This window comes from Geotrypetes seraphini, chromosome 6, assembly GCF_902459505.1.
Source record: "Geotrypetes seraphini chromosome 6, aGeoSer1.1, whole genome shotgun sequence".
In the NCBI taxonomy this organism is placed as follows: Eukaryota; Metazoa; Chordata; class Amphibia; order Gymnophiona; family Dermophiidae; genus Geotrypetes; species Geotrypetes seraphini.
In genome coordinates, this window is record NC_047089.1 from 209,324,930 (window position 1) to 209,332,157 (window position 7,228).

Genomic DNA, 7,228 nt, shown 5'->3' on the forward strand with positions numbered 1-7,228 from the left:
TGAATACTGTTTATTATCTGGGTTGTCATTTACAAGGAATCCTGATGCAGGCCCTTTAGCAGAAACACGGCCCGTGTCGAGTCACATGATGTGCCAGATGATTTTCTGTATGTGTTTTACTATCAGTTGCTATTAAAGTATTATATACAATTACATTATTCCATATTGCTATGCAGCTTAGTGTTTCATTTATTAAGGTCTTAGTTTTGATATTGTAAATGAATATGTATCCTTTCTAAAAATTATTTTTTGTAATATTGTTTAGTATGATTTTTGTTAGCATTTTTATATAGTTTTATAAAAGTTAATAGAAATATTTAAACTCAAAAAGAGGGTTGGAGTAAAGGGCCATTACTCAGACTGGCTATGGGTCATGAGCGGAGTTCCACAGGGGTCGGTGCTGGGACCGCTCCTGTTCAATATATTAATTAACGACCTGGAAGTGCGAACAAAATGTGAGGTTATCAAATTTGCGGATGACACCAAACTGCAGCAGGGTTAGAACCGCGGAAGACTGCGAAGACCTGCAAAGGGACCTTATGATACTGGAAGAGTGGGCAAAAATGTGGCAAATGAGCTTTAACATAGAGAAATGCAAGGTCATGCATGTAGGGGAAAAAGAATCCGATGTTCAGCTACAAAATGGGGGGATCACTGCTAGGGGTAAGTAACCTTAAAAGAGACCTGGGGATGATGGTAGACACAACATTGAAGGCGTCGGCACAGTGCACGACGGCCTCAAGGAAAGCAAACAAAATGTTGGGTATCATTAAGAAGGGTATCACGGCCAGGACGAAGGAAGTCATCATGCCACTGTATCATGCAATGGTGCGCCCGAATCTGGAGTACTGTGTCCAGTACTGGTCGCCGTACCTCAAGAAGGACATGGCAGTACTTGAGGGAGTCCAGAGAAGAGCGACTAAACTGATAAAGGGTATGGAAAACCTCTCATATGCTGACAGGTTGAAAAAGCTGGGGCTATTCTCCCTGGAAAAGCGGAGACTTAAGGGAGACATGATAGAAACCTTCAAAATCCTGAAGGGCATAGAAAAGGTAGACAGGGACAGATTCTTCACACTGTGGGGAACCACAAGTACAAGGGGGCACTCAGAGAAATTAAAAGGGGGCAGGTTTAGAACAAACACTAGGAAATTCTTTTTTACCCAGAGGGTGGTGGACATATGGAACGTGCTTCCGGAGGCTGTGATAGGCCAGAGCACGTTACAGGGCTTCAAAGAAGGTTTGGATAGGTTCCTAGAAGATAAGGGAATTGAGGGGTACAGATAGGAGTAGAGGTAGGTTATAGAAATAGTCTGGGACCACTGCACAGGTGATAGGCCTGATGGGCCGCCGCGGGAGCGGACCTCTGGTCTGACCCAGCGGAGGCAACTTCTTATGTTCTTATGTTTGAAGACCAGTTTTGGAAGGGTTTTTGGAAAGCCAGGACTGGTCTAAAATCTCCATCTTGGATCTGGGTGATTTAGCAGCCCCCTGAGATTAGCATGAAAGTACAATAAGTGCCTGCCCCAAAGAACTTCCAGTCTAAACATTTCCAGAATTCCTGCTGCCACAGCTTCATAATGGTATGTGAAACACATTCTGTTCCAAGAGCCTCTCCTTTTGGAGCCATTTTCACCCATCACTGTACAACTACATTGTTACATTTCTTTACCCACAACTGTTTTGCAATATTGATTTCTACTTAGGTCCTTCATTTGAGGTTTTGGACGACTGATTGCAGCCATTTGCAACATTTTGTGTAACTTAAGCCAAGCTGTAAAGTTTTAATGCCAGAACAATTGCAGTTTATTTACTATAGACAAACACTTTGTTGCCAGGACAGCTTCTATGTCAGTGTACACAGAAAAATCAGTGAGATAGTATCACAGTGGTAGAGAGGCATTTTACATCTGTCTGTACTAACAGAGCAGGAATGAACTAGAAAAAACACTTTCAATTCAGAGAAGAAACTTCTTCTTTTTTTTAATCTGGTGTTTTCTTTTGCAACTTTGAGTTCCAGCTCAGTTACTATGCTTTGAGTCTTTATTTGGAATTACCTGAGGGGTTTTATGCTACTTTTATAGCCATTCATGCTTTCAAGTTACCCACTTCCAGGAGGAAGACTTTTTATCCAGTCCTGGTTTTAAACTTATATCCAACAGCAGTGTGGCATTTGTAGTCTGATTTTAACTAGGAAAATCAGTGCTACAGGTCCCATATTACATCAGGAAGGGGTTGTCAGAAATCCAGGACTGGTCTAAAATATCACTCCTGCAACTGGGTAACTTGGGAACTCTGTTATAGCCCTGTTGTTGATATTAATAAAATGATATAACTGTTCTGCCAAGTTACCCAGATGCAGGAGAGAGATTTTTCTGGTCAGTCCTGGTCACTCCCAACGCAGTGGGGTATTTGTAATCACTGATTCTACCCATTGAAATCAGTGTTTCAGGTCCCATAATAGTTTATAATTTATATATTTATATTCTGCCTTTAAACAAGGCTCATTACAACCAAATATACACAATTAAAAAAATAACAAAACAAACATATCAAAAAACATCAAACTTGCAAATTCATATAAAAGGCATCAACCATCATACTTCATCTTACAAAACAGATGACGCTTTAACCATTTTAAAAAATTTACACAAATCTTTTGTTGCTTGATATATACATGATAATGATGACAGAAATCCAGGACTGGCCCCAAATTTCCCCTCTGAAACTGGGTAACTTGAAAGCTCCGCTATTAGTATCATCCCCCCTTGGTCTCTCCTTCTATGCCCCCCCCCCCCAACTTGTAGTGTTCAGCATCTCCCTCTTTCCCACTTCCCTCCTACTTTTGATCTCAAGGCATCTCTATCCCCCCACCCAATGTTTTCAAGCAACTCTCTCTTTCATCCTTTTCTTCCCTCCATCTCCGTTCTGCCTTGCAAAGAGTTTAACAGCTTGCTTCCCTTTCTCCACGGTTGTGACATGGCAGGCAGCATGTAGAGAAGAAGCATTTCAGCTAGTGCAGGGCTTTAATCATTTGCACATGCTGCAAGCCTGCTGAACTTCCCGTTTCAGAGGCCACAATAATGACATTTACTTCTGTTCTCTTACTACAGCATCACAGAGATGGCCACTAGTAGCCACGATGGCTACTCTTTAATGATTTCTAGAAGCTACTTTATCAACTCAGCGGTGCGCATCTCTTCTCTAGCATAGGCTCATAGAAGATGCAGACTGTCACTTCGCTTCCCCAGTTGAAGGAAGTCAAGACACTGAACACCTCAGGATGAAGGGAGGGAAGAAAGGAATAAGGGGGAATACTGGAAACTATAGTAGAGGTGGGGGAATAGAGATGCTGAGACCAAATGCTAGTGCCACCCTAGGTAGTTGCCTAGTCCACATAGTGGATGGGCCAACACTGTATCTATTGTATTTTCCTTTATAGTGTAACTGGGTACATACTCTCATACTATAGAGCTGGCATAAATACTTTTTTTTCTAGATTCAAGAACTATGCACAGTGGCATAATATGTGTAGGAGGCACTCAGGATGGTGTCGACCTCCTGCACCCTCCTCTCTACCCCCTGTGCCTTCACACCACACTCACGCCTTCCCTTCCCACCCCCCACCCCCGCATCTCTTTAAATCTTCACCAGTGTGAGCAACTTCTCCAGTCTGCTGTTTGCGCTGGCATTGGCTTTCCCTCTGATGTCACTTCCTGTACGCTAAGCCCACTTTTAGCATTTCCAGTAAATTGTTGAATTTCCTATTTATGAAATAATGGGCACACTCATTTTTCCCTTTAGAGTGTGGCTGTTACAGAATAAGCATTTACCGACACCTATTCTGTAGGCAGTATGGACCAGATTCTATACATGGCGCTGAGTAGCACCTACATTGGAAGGTGCTGCTTGGCGCAGTCGTCAATCAAAAAAAATGGCACCATTTATAGAATACATATCGTGACTCAACACGCATGTGTTTCGGCCAAAGGCCTGCTTCAGGAGTCTGAATGAATATCAGATAAAGGAGAATTGATATCACCCATTTGTTATTGCCTTGTTACCAATGTCCTTAATTTAAAAACATAAAGAAAATATATTTACATGTTTCAAAAAGGAACATATGCTTTTATTGTTTTACTAGTATTTAAGCCCGTTACATTAACGGGTGCTAGAATAGATGTGTGTGTCTGTTTTTCTTTCTTTCTCTCTGCTTGGCTGCTTTCTGTCTGTCTGTCTGTCTTTCTCTTTCCTCGGCTGTCCACCACCACTTCTTGTGTCCAGCAGCACCCATTCCTTGCTCCCCCTGTCCAGTAGCAGACTTTCTCCCTTCCTTTTACCTCCCCCCCTGTCTAACAGCACCTCTTCCCTGCTCCCCCTGTCCAGCAATAGGCCTTCTCCCTTCCTTTTACTCCCCCCCCCTGTCTGACAGCACTTCTTCCCTGCTCCCCTTTTCCAGCAGTAGGCCTCCCTTCCTGTTATCTTCCCCCGAGGAACCGCTGGGCCTGTTACACTGTGTCACAATGCTCTACGGAGGCTACCACAGCCTGGACTTGGACCCCGCCTCGGAGTCCCCGGCCTGGCTCTCCCCCTATAGCGCTTCCCGGGAGGAGTGAGGTCACACCAACTATAGCGTGGGAGCGGACGCTCTCAACCCATCCCCCGGGCCCACCCTGGGTTACAGCCGAGTACCCGACCCTTTACCTGCTCTTCTTGGTCTGCCCCGAATAAAGAGAGAGAGAGAGAAATCTGCAATCAAAAAAGCCTACTGAGGATTGCAGCTGGCTGTAGCGAACCTCGCAGGTGCTATGCACCTCGGTAGCACGTTCCCTCTGACGCAATCCGGTGCATCAGAGGGAACATGCTACTGAGGTGCAGAGCGGCCAGTGAGGTTCGCTACAGCCGGCCGCGATCCTCAGTAGGCTTTTACAGACAGAAGAGCCCTTCGGTGGACTGGATGGAGGACTGGCCCTCGATGCCTGGAGGAGCTGGAGAGCAGGGAGGTCCGTGTTAGCTGCCATTAGCGCGCATGCGCACTCCTGCGGCCACAGACCTACAGATCATGGAAGCACACAATTAAGAGTGTGCATGCGCGGCTAGGGTTTTATTATATAGATTGTGTACTGATGATTCTCTTAGCGTGTAAGCCTGTCAGAACTAATTATTTTGCCTTGAGTACAGATGTTCTTTCCCTGCTGCTCTAGACAAAGGCCTAGTTTGCATAATGTTCATGGCAGCCTTGTGTATTGCCTTAGCTGATTGGACCTGATAAACCTAGGGCTCTGTTTACAAAGCCATGGCAGCAATTCCCCTGCGGCAAATGCGCCAAAGCCCATTCAGTTCTTATGGGCTTCGGTGAATTTGCCATGGGAGAATCACTACTACAGCTTTGTGAAAGGGGCTAAGCCCATATCATAGCATTAATACAGGAAAACAGGCTTACCACAAAACATATTAAAGCATTTTGTGGCATTTTACTTTTTTTGCATGTTAAGTGCATGTTAACCATTTAAAAATATATATTTTTAGAAGAGGTGTCTTAAGCAGGTGGGCAATTCAGTGTTATCCTGCTAGTGTGTTACGATTAGTGTGAACTAACCAGAAAACGCAGTTAACATGGGAGCACTTAGTGCCCCCTAAATAGCAGGTATTAAGTACTCCAACATCAATTTTTTGCAGGTCGCATTTGCTATTGTCAACATTAGTGTATGATCTGCAATTAAAAAAAAAAAAAAACCCCTTCAAAAAAGTGCTACATCAAATCTGGACTTAATGAAAAGTGTTAAGAAAAATGTGGAATAACTTGCAAGTTTCATGGCTCCACATCATTCTCTTCCTGTCTGGGCTGAGAACTTTTCAGCTGCCCCTCATATTGTGATGTCATAATGCCTAAGAGCCAGTCTCATCGGTGATGTCACAATGGCTTGGTTTCCCTATACTTGTGCCCATTTGCTAGATGCATTTGCCTCATTGAAATGAAAAGTGCAGAGAAAAGTGTGGAATAACTTGTAAGTTTCATGACTCCACATTATTCTCTTCCTAGCGGGGCTGAGAACTTTTCAGCTGCCCTTCGTATATTGTCATGGTAGGTGGTTTAATTTCTTGCATATGCTATCTGAGGCTGGCAAATTAAAGGCCTCATGGAAAAAATAACATGAATATATTGCAACAAATTTATGAGCTGCTAAAAACCTTAGCATTAAAAGGGAAGCCTCTGTCAATTTAGCATAATTAGTTGGTTCACTGACATTAGATTTAATGGTTTTCTTTTAAATGTTGTTAGACTTGGGACATTTCATCAAGTCCTAATGAAAGCAATATAGAACATGACTTCATTTCAAAGCATGCTCAGCAGCAGCCACCACCCAAAAGCAGCTGCCACCATCAGCAGGCAGCGAAACATCAGCAGGTCTCCAGAATTTTTCAGCCCAGCACTGTGGCCCTTTTGAGGGCCATTGCAGTCATCAAAGAAGCAGCAGTCTAAGGACACACTGCCAGGAGTGCCATGGTGAGCTTGGTCACAGAAAGACTTGTAGGAGCAAGATTTAATGATACTATCTGAAAAAAATAAAAAATAAAATGTTTGTTTATAGAAATATAGAAAGATGAAATTGAGAAACAGATAAAGATGAATGAACCCCAAACAGTTTCTCTGCAAGCCTCATACCCTGCTTGATCCCAGACTGTACCCTTACTTTCCACTACAAATGATTCTCTAGGTTTGTTCTTAAATATAGTCAATGCTTTTTGTCCTAACAAAAAAAGGTGCCAGGTACTCACATGCACAACCATCCTTAAGAGGTGAGAGTGCCCCCACAGTAGCCACACACCCTTGCAACCAGCCTCAGATTCTGTGAAAAGGCAGTATGGCAATATTACACTAATCTTTACAAGATGCCACATATTTGGAAAAGAGTCCAAGCTGGACTGCTACATATCCTGAAAGGAGCAATCCAAGTCCAATATATGAGTATACTGTAGAAAAAGTCCTTTATTTAACAATACCTGATATGAGCCACGTTTCACCTGCACACGGGCTGCATCAAGGGTTTCAGGGCTACAAATAATCAAACCAATATTTTAAAAAATGGAAAATTAAAAATATAATGCAGACATCCAGATAATTTTGCATGTGCGCAAACAGTGTAAAAAAATACCATAATGTGTAAATGTACTGTAAATATACAGTACATGATAATATATTGTTTATTTGCATATACAGTATATT